At 46.4% G+C, this 18,675-nt stretch overlaps 1 long non-coding RNA gene across 1 annotated transcript; it reads left to right on the top strand.

Moving 5' to 3' along the window:
- The first annotated feature begins 681 nt into the window (after positions 1–681).
- LOC116577558 lies at positions 682–8,347 on the top strand. The gene is made up of 3 exons (XR_004280536.1): positions 682–835; positions 7,272–7,385; positions 7,928–8,347. It is a non-coding gene; the product is annotated as an uncharacterized LOC116577558 (long non-coding RNA).
- Positions 8,348–18,675: the final 10,328 nt, after the last annotated feature.

The raw sequence follows: 18,675 nt of genomic DNA, 5'->3' as shown, positions 1-18,675 counted from the left end.
ATGTGCCTCCTTTGGTGTTTTACTGGCCTAGAGGAAGAGGTTCTACAAGCTGGAGCTGGAGAGGGAGCGGGGGAGGCCCTGTGGGGAGTTGTGTCTGTGGCTTGTGAGGGCCTGTAAGTCTGTCCACTTGTGTCCCTTGATCCTGTGGCCAAGGGAGCCTTGTGAATGTGTCCGTGAAGTGGTCCCTGACATGTTCCTGAATCGGAGAGGTGTTTCCGCCCTGCACACACGTGTGCATGAGCCCGAGTGTGTCTGGGGAGGCACGCCTGCATCTGTTGGTCCCAAGCGCGCTGAGTGTGCATCTGTCCCTTGGCTGTGCAGGGCTCTGTGTCGAGGAGCGTGTGAGGACGTGTCCCCTCCGCATGGAGGCAGAAACTAGGTCAGCGTGTGGGCGGGAGGGAAGTTAGGGATCGATTCTCCAGCAGTAACAGGCGGAATGGGGAAAGATGGCAGGGGGGAGGAGGGAGAGGACACAGGGAAAGCTATCCTTGGGATCCTGGGAGCCCGCAGCCTTTTCCTGACAGCTGCACTGGGCAGAGGCCGGGGGGGCGGGGGGTGCGAAGGAAGAAGTGGAAGTAAGGGAGAGCCTTACCACACAGGGACTGGGAATGGGTGGAGAAAGGCAGAAGCCGACATGTTGCAGGTGTCCTGGCCTGGGGCTTGTGGGATGGGAGAGCCAGATATCTGGGTGTTTGGTCAAGAAAAATATCTCTTTATCCCTTGGAGAAAAGGCTGGTGTCCCTCTTGCCTGATACCACCAGACCTTCCACAGCAAGACTCCATGGCGACAGCCCTCCCTTCTCTTCCTTCACCTGGGGGCGAAGAGAAGCTGCAAGTAGGCCCTGAATAGCGCCTTGCCTGGGTGGGGAAGAGGTTGGGGGGCTGTCTGGTCAGATGTGAGGGCTAGATTTAACTAAGAAAAAGATGCAGAGCGTCTGTGTCCAGATACTGATGGGGGGGTCTTTGCTAGGGATCTAGGGAGGGGAAACCTCTATTATTTTTTTTTTCTTGTCCCTGGGGGAGGGTACAACCTCCCTCAGGAGGGTCAGGGCCTTCTGCCCAGGAACCCTGATGCAGGGGGAGTGTCTCCTATCCCATTGAGAGAGAATCCTTGCTCCTCTGGGCTCTAAGTCCCCCAACCAGGGAGACAGGGAGTTTGTTTCTCCCCTTCAGTGCTGGACACCCTTCAACCCACGTCTCTAAGCCCTCACTCCACAACCCTGCATGTCCCCGTGTGTACTGGGAGTGGGGAATCAGAATGACAGGGGCCCCGGATAGAGCAGGGGGCCCTCCCCAATGCCCGAGTCTTTCTGGGTAGGACATGTTCTCCCCTTCCCAGGGCCCCCTGCCGCCGCCTGGGCCCTGCCTCCACCTTCCTGCTTCTTCCTGCTTCCTCCTCCATCTGAGCTGTTGGGGCGGCAGCAGCACCTTCTCTCTCAACACCTTCCCCCTGGGGCCCAGCCAAGTACCACTCAGCCCGAGGCCAGCAGGCTCACAGCAGCACCAGAGCTGGCTCCTTGGCTCCTCCCCCCTCCTCTCCCCTCCCCTTCCCTCCCTCTCCCTCCCCTCCTCTCCACAGCATCCCTCTGGCTCCCTTTCTGGCTTCTGCATCCCAGGAGTCCACCAAGAGCCCCTGCCCTGTCTGTGGCCCACGCTGAGGCCTTTTAAGTCAGGGGCTCTGTTTCAGGCACCCCATCAGTCCAAACACTTAGGTGCTCCGGGTTACTCTGCGCCCATGCGGGTGTCAGCTTCATCCTTTGTGGGCTCTAAGTAGGTTCAGACCCCGGTAGCCATGGGGGGCTGCACTTCAGTCTAGTTCCTCATGGGGCTCCAGGATACTCCAAAGCCATGTGGGCTCTGTATTCATTAGTTCAAGCGCCTGTAGATGCCGTGTCCCCCTTGGCCCGGTGGAGTCCTTCTTAGTGTGGCCTGCTGTGGGCAACCTGACACTCTGGGCTGGGAGACCCATGTCAGCTTAGGTCCAGGTCAGCCCTGTATGGTTGCAATTCCATGCATACGGCTGGACACCATGGATAGACACCATCTCCATCAGCAGCCCAGACCCCTAGGGACCCCTGCAGGTTCTGTGTCCTTCTCAGCCAAGTGACCTTTATGGTATTCTAATTCCTTGCAGACCCTTGCTGCTCAATGGAAGTTTGAGGGCCAGCAGGCTTGGCATCACCTGGAACTTGCTGGAAATGCAGCATCTTAGGACCCATCCAGACCTTCTGACAGGGAAGCTTTGGGCATCACCGGACCACTAGGATTTGCAGAGCCAGTGCTGACTGGCAGCATGTCAGCCTCTGGCTGGTTTAGATCAAGGCAGAATCACACTGACCCAATGTCATGGGAGCTCTGAGACGCCAAAACCAATATGGCTGCCATATTAAAGAGCCCCCAGGGCCCCCAGAGGATTGAAGTGCTCTTCCTGGGACTCCAGAAACTTCTGCCTCCTGTGTCTCCCACCTTTCTCTTCTTCCTTCCCGAGGCCTAGCCTCTAACCAGTTCCCTTCTCCAAAATGAAATGCCTACATCCCTGCCCTGCATGCATCTCTGGTCCCCTCAGCACCACGGGAGCCCAAGCACAAAGGGCTTTTGTCATCCCCACTCTGAGCTTGGCTTTGGGTCCCCTCCCGACCCTCCCTCCCCACCAGCCGCCTGCCGACCTCAGGCCACCCCAGCTGGAGGCTGCTGTGGTAGTTTTCCACGCCTGCTGTTCTCTGCCTCATACACACGTTGCACAGATAGATCTAAAGTCTCTATCTATATATACTTCTCACTCCCCCACCCCCGGACGGCATGCGTCTCGTTTGCCAGGCTGTGGTCGTGCAGTCTGTCGCTCGTTAAGGCACTGTCTCAGATTTGCATGTTTAATATTTTATCCAGGAAGCGCTCCTGGCTGGGGCCCTGGGAGGTGGTGTGAAGCCGACAGAATGTCAGGCCCCGGAACGATGGCTCACGGGTGGTGGCGGTGGGACGAGTGTCTGGGGGACTAGAGAATGGTGACGCCAGTTCCTGGCTGCTTGTCTGGCTTTGGCATGGGGGTGGGACACATCTCAGAGATCAGCGCCCCCTCTCCACCTGCGCCAGGAGCCTTCCTTCCTTGGGGCACTCAGCCGGCCATTGGAAGGGTGAACTCCGATGTGAACTTGCTGTTTTAGGTTCCACGGCTCATCCAGGTCATTTCAGCGTCTGGGGATTTTCCAGTGGGAAGAAGCCATTTGGTTCCATGGAGAAGTGGCGAGTCAGCCCAGAGCCAGGGCGAACTGTGGAGGTGGACAGAGTGGATGGGAGGAGACAGGCAGGAGACCAGTGAGTCCGGCCAGTGCTGTGCGACCTTCTGGCGTCATTGAGCTCTCTGGGCTCTTATGAGTGACAGGGGAGGCCCATCAGCATCTTCACTCGCTCTCGGGCATGTCAGAGACCTGAGTTAGTGGAAAGCAGTAGAGGGTATTGAGGGCAATCTTTTCTGTTCCCAGATATTTGTAAAGAATTAAGAGGGCAGGAGGGGGAGAGGCAGGGAAAGATGAGGCTGTGCCCCAGGGGCAGATGGAAAAATCTGAAGATGGAAGGCAGGGGGAGGGGAGCACAGACAGACACAGGCCTTTCATTCTGACCCTTGAGAGGCATGAAATGCCTGATTGTGCCTGTGTCCAGAAGTTCTGTGGGGCCTGGAGGTCGGGAGGAGAAGGGAGAACCTGCTCCATCCCCCAACCCTTGGGAACAAGATCCCCACACATTCTGCTGTAGTCTGGCAAGGCTCCTACAGAAAGGCCTTCTTAGAGAGGGCAGGATGGGGTCTGGCCCTGGCTCTGCTCCCCATCCCCCTCCACTATCCCAGCCCTGGAGGTTTATCAGTGCAGGAAGGACTTAGCCCTGGTAGGGGCCAGGAAGGGGTGGGAGGGGGAGGGTGTGTGTGTGTGATGAGCTCTCAGCCTACCCCTGGGCCAACCTCCTGCCCTAGAGCTTCCTGCCCCACACTGTTGCCGTTACTCTGCCCCCAGGTACCAAATTGGGAAGTTCTTCTGGGTGTCTTGCCTCAGTTCCTTCTGTTGCCGCTTCAGTGCAAAGACTCTGTTCTGCCACCTTGGGAGATGAGGGTCCCTCGTGTCCTGGGGTTTGCTGCGTCCTCCACCCAAGAAAAGGCATCATGGTTTGATACAGAAGCCTGGAAGCCTGGTCTGCTTCTCTGGTCCATTGCTCTGCCCACACAAACACATAGAGGGCTTGGCCTCTCTGTCAAGTGATACCCCACCATCTGCCTGAGAGGAAGGAGCTGGAGACGAAGCTTTCAGGGCCTCCAAACAGCCACAACGGACTCTACGAAGCCATGCATCAAAGCGCAGACATAGTACATGCTGGGGGGCGCTCTGCTCCTCACAGTGCCCCCAATCCAGGTCAGTGGTTTGCAAAAGCCCTTTATACCTGGGGACTTTTTGTCCAAAGCATATCATGAGAAGCAGAGAGAAACAAAACCAGGGAGAGTCCGACTGCTGTGATGGAACCACCCATGGGGAGCTGGGGAGGCCTGTCTGCTCTGCACCTCCTACCTCTTGGAAGCTTCTCCTGCCCCTCCCGCCGCCCCCTAGGGGCTTCTGAAAGGCCCCGCAGGACTCCCAGTGCTTGGCAAAGCACAGCTAGAAAAACACTCATCTGCAAAATCTCAGTTGCTTAACTCTTGGAAGCTGCCAATCAAAAGGCATGGGGGCCGGCAGAGATAGGAGTGTGACAGTCCCACAGGTGACAACTTGATGACAAGGGGAGAAGAGGCAGAATGATGCTAAAAAGCAGACATGCAAACCTGAAGGGCTCAAGGCCAGGGCCATTTAGTTTGGGGGTGACCTTGAATGCTCCTCAAGAATCTCAGGGAGCTGGACTGAGTAACAGCACTGGCTCAGCGTGGGGGCTTGGGGTGTCAAGGGAGGGTCCTGTTTGGCGGAAAGGAATGAGAAGCAAAATTGGAGAAAGACTGCCCTCTATGATGGTTCAAGTACAAAAACATGGAACAAGCTGGGGCCTGGAAGGTGAACTCTAAGCTCCCTTGAATGCGTAAACTCATCCAAGGGGTGCAAGACCTCAGGGTTTTGAGCAGTGGTTCTCAGCTGCTGGGGTGATTTTGGTCACCCCCACCCACCCCAGGGGACATTTGGCAATGTCTGGAGACACTTTTGATTGTCAACTGGGGGCAGGGGTGGTTCTGGCTTCTAACGGATTGAGAGTGACCAGGAATGCTGCTGAACATCTTGGGAGGCACAGGAAAATCCCCTTCAACAAGGAAGTCCAGCTCCAAATGTCCAGATGCTGCGTTGAGAAGTCTTGGTCTAGATGTTAGTTGATGCCGAGGTCTTTGCTGGGTCTATTCATTTCCCCACTAGAATATGTTCCCGTAAGTTAGAAATAATGAGTCTTCTACATGCCTACAGCATCTGCCTCTGCACCCAGTAGGTACTTTACAGGTGTTTGTCAGATGAATGCATGAATGAACAGCTCACCTGGACAGGGTGGGCAGCCCTATCCTTTGAGTCCAGAGCCCAGTTTGTCCTTCAGAAGGTGCCTGCTACTTCTTCAGTTTAGTTCATAGACCCTGCAAGGGATCCTGACCCTGGGCAACCCTGGGAGAAAGCTGGGGAGGGCTCACCCAAAAGTGCTTGAGCTGTTGACTCAAAAAGAACAGATGCTCATTCGAAAATGAAATTTGCATATCATTTGCATATCACTTTGAATATCATTTGCATGTTGCTCCTTTAAAGTCAAAAAGGCACAGATCTCCCGCCCTGTCCTGCCTTTCCAGCTTTGCAGAGGCCTCTGTCTGCCCCGCCTCACTTTCTTTGCACACTCTCTGGGGAACACCTACCTGTTGGGCTCACATTTGCTTAGGTTCCCTCTGGGGCCCAGCACAAAAAAACTTAGGAAATTTGCAATGTGAGATGCAAAAAAAAAAAAAAAAAAAGGTCAGGCCCCTTGCATTCTGCCCCAACCTTATGGTCAAGGTTGTGGCCTTTGGTGTCCCTCGTGCTTGGATTTCAACCTGGCTGCTGCCATTTCACAAGCTGTGTGATCTTGAGCAAGATTATTTAATCTCTCTGCCCCTCCGTCCCTCCATCTGTGGAATGGGGCCAATAATATTCACCTCATAGATTCATGGTAACGATTCAACAGGAAAACCCATCAAAGTGCCAGGCATTTGGTAGACACTCAGATCTGGCAACTGCTGTGCTTGCTGTTAACGTCTGGTTTCTTTGAAGTCGCTGTCATCAAGGAGGAGTTTCTCCTCTGAAGTTCTGGCTCTGCAGCCAGTCCCCTCTCTGATCTCTTGCCTTCTTGCAACTCTCTCTTCTCTTGGCTTTGAGTTGCCACTGGCTTCCGGATTTCCACCCTGCTGGCCTCTCCTTTGTCTGATTCCTTCTCTTCCGTCCTACCTTTAAAGTTCAGAGGATCCCAGAGCCTGGTCCAGGACCCCTCATCTTTTCTCCCTGAGTGTCCCTGGTTTTACCCATAAGCCCCACGCCAGGGACCCTCAGTGATCTCTTTAGCCTGGAGACTAATAGTCAACATCTACCTGATACCTCCCAATGTCTAAAAGGCATTTCAAGATCCACATCGTGATTTCTCGTCCTTCTCCTCTCCCAGGCTTCCCTACTTCCAGTCAATGGTATTGTCTTCTACCGAATTGCCCCAAACCCAGAATAAGCCTTTGATTTCTCCCTCCCTCAACCCCTGTGTTAGTTAGTTATGTACTGCTGTGTAACAGATGACTTCCCAAAACGTAGAGGCTTAAAATAATAAGCATTTAATTATCTCACACAATATATGCTTTTTTGGGGCCAGGGATCCGGAAGTGACTTAGCAGGGCTTCCGAGTCTCTCATGAGGCTGCCGTCAAGATGCCAGTGGGGGTTGTAGACATTTAGAAGGCTTGCCTGAGCTGGAAGATCTGCTTCCAGAGGGGCTCATTCACAAGGCTGTGGAGTTCGTGCTGACGGTTGGCAGGAAGCCCACGTTCCTTGTCACGTGGACGTTATAGAGCTCCTGAGTGTCCTTATAACATGGCGGCTGGCTTCCTCTGGAGTGAGTGATCTGAGAGAGAGAGAGCGAGCAAAGAGGAAGCCACAATGTCTTTTCTGATCTTGTGTCCAAAGTCACACACTGTTAATTCTGCTGTAGTCTCTTTGTTAGAATGAGTCACTAAGGCCAGCCTAAGAATTTATGGATGTCTTTTAAAACCACCATCGAAATATGTCTTGAATTATCTACTTCTCTTCATCTCCACAGGACCCCATCCCAGACCTACTCACACTCATCGCCCGCCTCCGCTGTGGCAATGGCCTCCTGACTGACGCTCTTGCTCCCGGCCCATCCACAGTCCCTTCTCCGCAAAGCAGCCAGGTGGGCAGTGGGACAGTGTAAGTCACATGTGGGGGTCCCTTGTTAATGGGGACGAATTGTATCCCCTTTCCCTTTTCAGGGCTCACTCAAACGGTAGTGAAGAAGGAGGGAAGGCATAAATCCACAAGGACAGGGTAAAGGATATCTTAGCCGACAGAGAATTTCAGCAAAATCATGGTTGCTTTGAAAAGGGTTGAGGAAGAGTCACAGATGTAGCGACCAGGACAGAAGGAGACAGAAGATGAGAGGGAAAGGGAATCCTGAGGCCCCAGGTTGCACAGAAGGGCAGAGGTGGAAGAACCGTTGGCTCCCTCCACCTCTGCGCTGCACAGAAAGGCAGAAACAAGGTTCCCACATCCAGACAGAACACCAGAAGTTTCTTAGCTGGAGAAACACTAGGCTTCAAAGAAAAATTCCCTATACTAACATTTGGAGTGTTCCCGGGGAAACAGCTGGTTCTTTGCCCAATCGCTAAAAAGCAAAATAACCAGTTAAAAAAAAAAAAAAAAAAAGGGTCTCACTCGTGCCGATGCAATTTCCAGTTTGTTTTTTAGGGCTCTTGGCCTTAAATACACATGGCTGAGCAAGGGTCATCTGGCAAATGAAGAAAACTCCTCCGGGAAGCAGACACCAAGTGGTTAGAAAGTGCATGAGATTTCCCCAGATTTTCCGGACACAGTGTCTGTGGAGAACACACAGAAGAGGGAGCAGGAGTCAACAGGGAAAGTTCTCAGACGGCCATGCGGGACTGGCATGCAGAAAGAAGAGAGGGAAGGAAGGAGGACTGGGGCGAGGGGGTTTCAGCACGTGGTATGGAGGCGTCCCAGCCAGAGCTTCAGAACGGAGACTGCCCACTGGAGGAGCCTGCTGGGCAGAGCCCCCTCGGGGCTCATCCCTCCATCGTGCTCAGTAATTGGCTGGAGTTGCCTGAGGAAAGTGGGTCCTCACTTCAGTTCAAGGCTGCATTTCATCCTGAAGTCTTTGCAGCCAAAGTTCGTCAGTTGACAGCACTCCTCGTGGCAGATGCTCCCTTGGAGTGAGAGCAGTGGGGTGCGTTTCCATGGTGCTCCTCTCCGCCATGAAAGAGAAAGACAAAGTGAAAAAGAAAAAGGAAAGCTGAAGAAAGAAAAAAATGAAACCAACCAACCAACCAACCAACCAATCAACCAAGGGGCTCCTGGCTGGCTCAGTGAGAAGAGCATGTGACTCTTGATCTTAAGGTTGTGAGTTCAAGCCCCACATTGGGTATAGAGATTACTTAAGTAAGTTTAAAAAAACATTTAAAAGAAAACCCAAACCAGTTTAAACATACCCCCCAATAATTAATATCTTCTAGTAGTTATTAAAAAAAAGAATAGGAGGGGCGCCTGGGTGGCTCAGCCGCTGCCTTCGGCTCAGGTCATGATCTCAGGGTCCTGGAATCGAGCCCCGCATCGGGCTCTCTGCTCCGCAGGGAGCCTGCTTCCCTCTCTCTCTCTCTCTCTGCCTGCCTCTCTGCCTACTTGTGATCTCTGTCTGTCAAATAAATAAATAAAATCTTAAAAAAAAAAAAAAAAAAGAATAGGAGATGCCAGGGTGGCTCAGTCATTAAGTGTCTGCCTTTCTCTAGTCATGATTTCAGGGACCTGGGATTAAGCCCCACATCGGGCTCCCTGCTCGGCAGAGAAGCCTGCTTCTCCCTCTCCCACTCCCTCTACTTGTGTTCCCTCTCTTGCAGTTTCTGTCTCTGTGTCAAATAAATAAAATAAAATAAAATAAAATAAAATAAAATAAAATAAAATAAAAGAATAGAATGCAGTTTTAAAAAAAGCCATAGAAAATAAGAAAGTCTTCTTGGAAATTAAATATATAGTAGAGCGTGGGAAAGGTAAAACAAAAATAGTCATTCAGAGAGTAGCACAAAAAGACAAAAAGATGAAATTTCTTGAGCACCGATTATACATTGTTCTAATTCTGATGAAAAGCTTCAGACAAAATTGACAAAGCCCTCGCTCTTAAGGGTTTCCCAAGAAGAGAAATATGTGGGTGGACCAGTCTGGGAGGCACAACATTTGACTAAAAGGAGTTCCAGAAAGACAAGACAGCAACGAAGAGGACAGAAAATTGACAAAAAATTAATACAAGAAATTTTACTGGGTTGAGGAGCACGCATCTCCAAAATAAATTATCTGAACTTCGGCCCAAGATGGAGTAATGGGGAATGGATTTACCCTCCTACCTGAGACAACTCACAAACCAAACAGGCAGCAGTGAGGTTTGGACTTCGGCAATCAGGCTGCCAAGGACTGCGATCCCTGAGAGAAGAGAAACACAGCTGAAAATTCTACAGTTGTCCATTGTACAAGGAGCTATAATTCAGCAGAGTCTGGTGTTTCAACTGGAGTTTTAGGGAATTTATACAGTTGTACAACCAAGATGGTAGACTTAAACCCAACACCATCAATAATCACAATCCATCTACATGGTCTAGACAACTCAATTAAAAGGTAGATGAAGGGGCACCTGGGTGGCCTGATCAGTGGATTAAGCCTCTGCCTTCGGCTCAGGTTATGATCTCAGGATCGTGGGATCGAGCCCCACATTGGGCTCTCTGCTCAGCAGGAAGCCTGCTTCCTCCTCTCTCTCTGCCTGCCTCTCTGCCTACTTGTGATCTCTCTTTGTCAAATAAATAAATAAATAATCTTTAAAAAAAAAAGGCAGATAAAAAAGGATGACCCAACTATATACTGTTTACAGGAAGCCCACTTTATTATTTACTTATTTATTTAATTTAAACGCAATTAGCCAATGTATAGTGCATGCTTAGTTTCAGATGTAGTGTTCAATAATTTATCAGTTGCCCATAACATCCAGTGCTCACCATATCATGTGCCCTCCTTGATGCCCATCCCCCGCCCACCTGGGAACCCACTTCAAGAACAAAGATACAAGTAGGTGAAAGTAAAAAATACACTGTGCTAACACCAATCAAAAGGAAGCTGGAGTGGCTACATTAACACAAGATATGCCCCACGGACGCTAATAGAAAAGTCTATGTTGGGGCGTGCCAGGGTGGCTCAGTGGGTTAAGTGTCTGCCTTCAGCTCAGGTCATGATCTCGGAGTTCTGGGATCTCGGAGTGCTGGGCTCTGTGCTCAGCAGGGAGCCTGCTCCTCCCTCCCCTTCTCCCTCTGTCCCTCCCTCCCACTCGTGCTGTCTCTCTTGAATAAATAAAATCTTTGAAAAACAGTAAGTAAAATCTATGATAATATCCGACAAAATTGGTGATAGAGCGAAGATTGCAACCAAAGGATGAAGAGGGCCATTTCATTATAAGAGGGTCATTTCCACAAGAGGCCATAATTCTAAAGGTTTATTCATCTAGCAACAAAGCTTCAAACTACGTAAAACTGATGAAACTGTAAGGAGAAATAGACATTTTCTCAAGTATAGTCAGAGATTTTAATGCTCCCCCCAATAACTGATAAAATAAGCAGACAGAAAATCAGTAAGAATATAGAAGATTTCACCAATACTATTAACTGATTTAGAATATTTTTTAAAAATATTTTATTTATTTATTTGACAGATAGAGATCACAAGTAGGCAGAGAAGCAGGCAGAGAGAGAGGAAGGGAAGCAGGCCCCATGCTGAGCAGAGAGCCTAATGTGGGACTCCATCCCAGGACCCTGAGATCATGACCTGAGCCGAAGGCAGCGGCTTAACCCACTGAGCCACCCAGGTGCCCTGATTTAGAATTCATATTTGTATTATATGTATTTTTCCACATACATTGGTATATTGTGTGAATAGCAGTGATTATACCTTCCTTTTTAATTCTTGTAGAATTTTCTAGTACAGTGTTACAAAAGGGGGATAGAGACATCCTTGTCTTGTTTCCTATCTCAGAGGAATGCTTCTGATATTTTGGCATTTATCAGATTAAGGAAATTTTCTTCTCTTCTTACTTTGCTAAGAGTTTTCTTTTTTAAAAAATCATGACTGGGTGTTGAATTTTTTCAAATTCTTCTTCTGCCTCTGTTGAGATAATCATATGGGTTTTGCATGTTATTCTGGTAAGGAGATGAACAACATTGGTTTCTAATAATAAATCAATCTTGCATTCCTAGAATAAACCCAACTGGTAGTTACGTATTATTCTTTTTATATTTTACTGTATTAGATGTGCTAATATTTTGTTTAGATTTTTTCCCATTTCTGCTCATGAGAAAGACGGACCTATAATTTTCTTTTCTTTGTAATATCTCTATGACATTTCCTTTTTTTTTTTTTTTAAAGTATTTTATTTATTTATTTGACAGAGAGAGACTCAGCAAGAGAAGGAACACAAGCAGGGGGCGTGGGAGAGGGAGAAGCAGGCTTTCCACTGAGCAGGGAGCCTGATGCAGGGCTTGATCCCAGGACCCTGGGATCATGACCTGAGCTGAAGGCAGACGCTTAACGACTGAGCCACCAGGTACCCCTCCCTATGACATGTCAAAGTCAAGGTCACAGGGGCACCTGGGTGGCTCAGTCGTTAGGTGTCTGCCTTTGGCTCAGGTCATGGTCCTGGGGTCCTGGGATCGAACCCCACATTGGGCTCCCTTGCTCAACGGGGAGTCTGCTTCTCCCTCTCCCTCTGCCTGCTTCTCCCTCTGCTTGTGCTGTCAAATAAATAAAATATTAAAAAAAAAAACCAACAAAGAAAACAAAGTCAAGGTTACACTGCCCTTGTAGGTGAATTGAGAAGTTCTTCTTCTCTTTCTAATCGTGGAAGAATTTGTAGTTGTAAGTTTTATTTCGCTTCCTTAAACATTTAGAAGAATTCGCTGGCGAAGCCATCTGGGCCTGGAGCTTAATTTGTGACTAGGCTTTCAATTACTGATTAAATTTTCTTAATGGCTATGGGACTAGTCGGATTTTTTATTTGTTCTTGTTTCAGTTTTCATAAGCTGTGCTTTTTAAAGAAGTTTCCCACTTCTAAATTTTCAAAATTAGTAGCATATAGTAATTAATAACATTTTACTATTACTTTATTTTTTTATTTTTATTTTTTTTAAAGATTTTATTTATTTATTTGTCCGAGAGAGAGCGAGTGAGAGCAAGCACAGGCAGACAGAGTGGCAGGCAGAGTCAGAGGGAGAAGCAGGCTCCCTGCAGAGCAAGGAGCCCGATGTGGGACTCGATCCCATGATGCTGGGATGATGACCCGAGCTGAAGGCAGCTGCCTAACCAACTGAGCCACCCAGGCGTCCTACTGTTACTTTTAAAAAAAGATTTTATTTATTGATTTAAGAGAGAGACAGCCCTTACTATTATCTTTCAGAAACTTTTATTTAGGGATGCTTGGGTGGCTTAGTTGCTTGGGCTTCTGCCTTTGGCTCAGGTCATGATCCTGGGGTCCTGGGATCAAGCCCTCATTGAGCTCTCTGCTCAGCTGGAAGCCTGCTTCTTCCTCTCCCACTCCCCCTGCTTGTGTTCCCTCTCTTGCTGTGTCTCTCTGTCAAATAAATAAATAAAATCTTTTAAAAAATAAAAATAAATAAAAACTTCTTTTTAAATTAATTAATTAATTAATTAATTAATTTTTTAAAGAATTTATTTATTTATTTGACAAACAGAGATCACAAGTAGGCAGAGAAGCAGACAGAGAGAGGAGGAAGCAGGCTCCCTGCTGAGTAGAGAGCCCGATGAGGGGCTCGATCCCAGGACCCTGGGATCATGACCTGAGCCAAAGGCAGAGGTTTTAACCCACCGAGCCACCCAGGCACCCCTAAATAAAAACTTCTATTTAAAAATTCTTTTTAAAGATTTTTAAAAATTTATTTGTCAGAGAGAGAGACATAGCACACCAGGGGGAGCGGCAGGCAGAGGGAGAAGCAGGCTCCCTGCTGAGCCAGGAGCCCCATGTGGGGCTCAAATCATGACCTGAGCCAAAGGCAGACGCTTAACCTTAATGGGCTGAGCCACCCAGGTGTCCCTAAAAACTTTTAAATGGAGGTATAACACGCACAAAGTGAAGTGGAGACAGTAATTTAATCAGTAATTGATGTTTTTTTTTCCATAGATATGTGGTGTAACCACTCCTATACCCAGATAGAAAACATTTCAAATCCCCAGGGGCCCTCTTCACGTATAGCCATGTTTCTGATTTTTTAAAAAAGATTTATTTATTTATTGGACAGACAGAGATCGCAAGTAGGCAGAGAGGCAGGCAGAGAGAGAGGAGAAAGCAGGCTTCCCGCAGAGGAGAGAGCCCGATGCGGAACTCGATCCCAGGACCCTGGGATCATGACTAGAGCCAAAGGCAGAGGCTTTAACCCACTGAGCCACCCAGAAGCCCCAACCATGTTTCTGATTTTTATTACTATAGATTCGTCTCTTTTGGGGGGGCCTATTATTAAACTTCATATTAATGGAATTATATGGTCAGTAGGTGGTGGTGGTGGTGGTGATGGCGGTGGTGGTAGTGGTGGTGTTTTGGTAATCTCTCTACCCAACGTGGGGCTCGAACTCACAACCCTGAGATCAAGAGGTGCATGCTTTTCCCACTGAGCCAGCCAGGCGCCCCTGGTCCATACTCTTTTGTGTCTGGTTTCACTCAACGTTATCTCTGTGAGATGCAACCACATTGTCATAGTAGCAGTAATTCATTCATTTTTATGCATAGAATGCCATTGTATGACTCTAACACAATTTAGCTCTTCCACTATTGATGGTTGTTCCTGTTTTGGGCTGTACTTTTTTTTTTTTTTTTTTTTTTGAGAATAAACATTCATATTTCTTGTCTAGGTACCTAAGAGTTGTCCTAGATCATAAGATAGACTGTCTATCTTGCATAGACACTGCCGAATAGTTCTCCAGAGCGATTATGCCGATTTACACCCTTCATAAATTCTCTGTTTTTAAAATGTAAGCCATACTTGTAGATGCGCCGTGGTATCTCTTTGTGGTTATAATTTTCATCGTCCTGATGCTTAGTGATTCAAACACTTTCTCGTAAGTGTATTCCTTTGTATTCACCCATTTGTAATTGCTGGATGTTTGGAATCCTCTTTTGGGAAGTCGTTTCCAATGTTTTGCTTATTTTAAAAAACTTGGGTTGCATGATTTTTTAAAATTAATTAAGTAGGAGTTTTTTTAATGTATTCTGTGGTTTGCTTTTTCAACTTTCTTTTTTTTTTTAGTTAAGTTTTTAAATTTTAATTCCAGTTAGTTAATGCACCGTGTTATATTAGCTTCAGGTGTGCAATACAGTGAGTGAGTGATTCAACACTTCCATACACCACCCGTACTCATCGTTGACGAATGTATTCCTTAATCCTCATCTGTTTTATCATCCTCCATTCCTCTCCCCTCCGGTAACCTTCAGTTTGTTCTCTTTTTTTGTTTTGTTTTGTTTCTCTTTTTTTTTTTAAGATTTTATTTATTTATTGGACAGAGAGAGAGAGATCACAAGTAGGCAGAGCAGCAGGCAGAGAGAGGAGGGGGGAAGCAGGTTCCCTGCTGAGCAGAGACCCTGATACAGGACTCGATCCCAGGACCCTGAGATCATGACCTGAGCCGGAGCCAGAGGCTTAACCCACTGAGCCACCCAGGTGCCCCTTTATCAACTTTATAGTGTCTTTGGATGAACAGAGTTTCATAATTTTGATAAGTCAGATACATTAATCCTTTATGTTTAGCGCTTACTGTATCCTGATTAAGACATCTTCGTCTACTCCAAGGCCATGAAAATACCCATGATTTTTTTTTTTTCTGTAAGCTTTATTGCTTTTATTTTTCCCACTTAAGTCTACGATCCATCTCAAATGGATTTTGGAGGTATGTTTGAGATAAGAGCAAGTGTACACAAACATGGGGAGCAGCAGGCAGAGGAGAGACAGGCTCCCCACGGAGCAGAGATGGGATGCAGGGGCAGAGGCTTAACCCACAGAACCACCCGGGGCCCCTTCATTCCTATATCTTTTGTGTCTCTTCAAGTCTTTTTTTTTTTTTTTAAGATTTTATTTATTTATTTGACAGACAGAGATCACAAGTAGGCAGAGAGGCAGGCAGAGAGAGAGGAGGAAGCAGGTTCCCCGCTGAGCAGAGAGCCCCATGCGGGGCTCGATTCCAGGACTCTGGGATCATGACCTGAGCTGAAGGCAGAGGCTTTAACCCACTGAGCCACCCAGGCACCCCTCTTCAAGTCTTTTGCCTTTTAAAAAAATTGGATTGCTTGTGGTTCTGTTACTGGATTATAAGTTATTTACTCATTCTTTATATAAGTTCTGTATCAGGTACATGTATTACGATTATTTTCTCTCACTTGGTAGTTTACTTTTTCATTTTGTAAGGGTATTATTTGATGTGCAGAATTTTTTTTATATTAATTAGGCCCACTTTATAATTTTTTTTTCTTTTATGGCTAGTACTTTTTTTATCCTAAGATATTTTTGCCTACCCCAAGGCTGCAAGGATATTTGTGTCTAATATAGGGGGAAAACACTTGATATTGCAGTGCTAAATATGAGGTCAACTTACAAGTTTTTATTTTTTAAAAGAGAGAGATGGGGGGAAGGGGCAGAGGGAGAGAGAGAATCTTATGCTGGGCATGGAGCCCAGTGTGGGACTGGATTTCATGACCCCGAAATCATGACCTGAGCTGGAATCAAGAGTCCAACAATTAACCGACTGAGCCATCCAGGCATCCCAACTGTAAAGTTTCTTTGAGAGGTCCTTTATCAAATTGAGGAAATTCCTTTTTATTCTAGTTTTCTGTCTTAAAAATCATGAATAGGTATTTAATTTTATCAAAAGCTTTTCCTGTATCTATTAAAATGGTCAGATAGTTTGTCTACTTAATTTTGCTAATGTGCATAGTTACATTGGTTGATTTTGGAACATTAAGTCAACCTTCATTGCTGGACAAAACTGCATCTGGTCTTTACTATGAATTGCCTTTTAAAAAATTACTAAATATGATTTGGCATTTTTGTGTTGGATTTTGCATCTATGTTCATGAGAGATACTGGCTGTAATTCTCCTTTCTTGTGATATCCTTGCCAGGTTTTGGTATCAAGGTTAGTCAAGTCTCATAAAATGAGTTGGAAAATGTTCTTTTTTTTTCTCTATTTGCTGAATTTGTGTAAGATGGTATTATTTCTTCCTTAAACGTTTGGAAGAATTCCCCAATGAAGCCGTCTGGGCCTGGAGCTTTTTTTGTAGGAGATTTTAAAGATTCAATTTCTTTTAACAGATATGTAGGCCTATTGTGATCTCAAAAAATCAGAATATTTTTATGGCATTTTTGGATGTTCCTGTGACATTTTTGGTGAGTTGTGTTTTTTAAAGGAATTTCTCATGTTATCTAAAACTTCAAATGTTGACATGAAGTTCTTTGTAATACCCTCTTATTATCTTTTTTAGCATCTATAGGATCTGTAGTAATGCTTCCATTTGTATTCCTAATAGTAGTTATATGTTTTCTCTCTCTCATCTTTCTTGCTACATTTTTTAAAAAAAGATTTTATTTATTTATTTGACAGACAGAGATCACAAGTAGGCAGAGAGGCAGGCAGAGAGAGAGAGGGAAGCAGGCTGCCTGCCAAGCAGAGAGCCCGATATGGGGTTCGATCCCAGGACCCTGAGACCATGACCTGAGCCGAAGGCAGAGGCCTAACCCACTGAGCCACCCAGGTGCCCCTCTTGCTACATTTTTAAATCAATTTTAGTGGTCTTTGCAAAGAACCAATTTTTGGCTTTGTGGATTTTATTGAACATTTGTTGAACATTTGTTGTTGAACATTTATTGAACATCTTTGGTCCTCATCTTCTCAGTTGTGTGCTTCTGTCTAGTGACACTCAGAAGCCTGGATGCAGGCACACTGAAAGAGTTGGATTAATTAATTTTTTAAAAGATTTTATTTATTTATTTATTTATTTGAGAGGTAGAGAGAAAGAGGATGAACAGGGGGACGAGCAGAGGGAGAGAGAGAAATAGACTCCCTGATAAGCAGGAGCTGTATGAAGTGCTCCATCCCAGGACCCAGAGATCAGGACTTGAACTGAAAGGCAGATGCTTAACCAACTGAACCACCCAGGCACTCGTGGATTAATTAATTTTTAAGATATTATTTAAAAAATAATTATGCCTTGGGTGCCTGGCTGACTCAGTCAGTTAAGCATCTGCTCAGGTCATGATCCAAGGGTCCTGGGATTGAGTCCAACACCAGACTCCCTGCTCAGCAGGGACCCTGTTTCTCCCTCTCCCTCTGCTGCTCCCCCTGCTGTGCTCTCTCTCTGTCAAATAAATAAATAAAATCTTAAAAAAATATAACAATACCTCTCCTTACCACAAAAGCAAAGGTTTTATTTTGTTTTATTTAATGCTATGCCTCCAGCCTAGAACAGTGATTAGTCAGGATAGGAACTTAATAAATATTTGTTGATTGAATGATTCAGTGCTCTTTGGAAAAATTCAAATAATAAAGCTCATGTGCAGGGTAAAAATTGCATTCCCAGGGCCCCTAGGTGGCTTAGTCGTTAAGCATCTGCCTTTGGTTCAAGTCATGATCTCAGAGTCTTGGGATGGAACCCCACGTCCGGCTCCTTGTTCAGAGGGAGGCCTGCTTTTCTCTCTCCCTCTGCCGCTCCCCCTGCCTGTTCTCACTCTCTCTCTCTGTCAAATAAATAAATAAAATCTTTAAAAAAACCTCAACAACGATCATTTAAAAATTGCATTCCCTTGGCCTCCATCATTACTCCCTTAGGGATTAAGACTAAAAGTATGTGCATATGTGTCCTTCCAAACCTATTTATGTGCATAGACATATATTTTATTTTTTTTTTAAGATTTTTATTTATTTATTTGACAGACAGAGATCACAAGTAGGCAGAGAGGGGCAGAGAGAGAGGAAGGGAAGCAGGCTCCCTGCTGAGCAGAAAACCCGAAGTGGAGCATGATCCCAGCACCTGGGATCATGACCTGAGCCAAAGGCAGAGGCTTTAACCCACTGAGCCACCCGGGCATATAAAATATATGCCCCACAGATAAAATATATGTCTCCCTATGTCTAGGGAGACATATATTTTAAAATACAAAATAGAAAAGGGGCACCTGGCTGGTTCAGTTGGTAGAACATATGACTCTTAATCTCAGGGTCGTGAGTTCAAAACCCACATTGGGCCTACTTAAAACTAAAAACAAAACAAAACAGACTAACATTTATATATAGTTCTGAAATTTTTTTCACTTCAACAACAGTTGAGTAAATATTTTTAAGGATAGATTAAATATTACAGTTGCTTTGGTTTGCAAAGGACAGAAA

This window comes from Mustela erminea, chromosome 18 (assembly GCF_009829155.1).
Source record: "Mustela erminea isolate mMusErm1 chromosome 18, mMusErm1.Pri, whole genome shotgun sequence".
NCBI lineage: Eukaryota > Metazoa > Chordata > Mammalia > Carnivora > Mustelidae > Mustela > Mustela erminea.
Note: the sequence above shows the minus strand (reverse complement) of the source record. Positions and strands in the feature narration are given on the sequence as shown.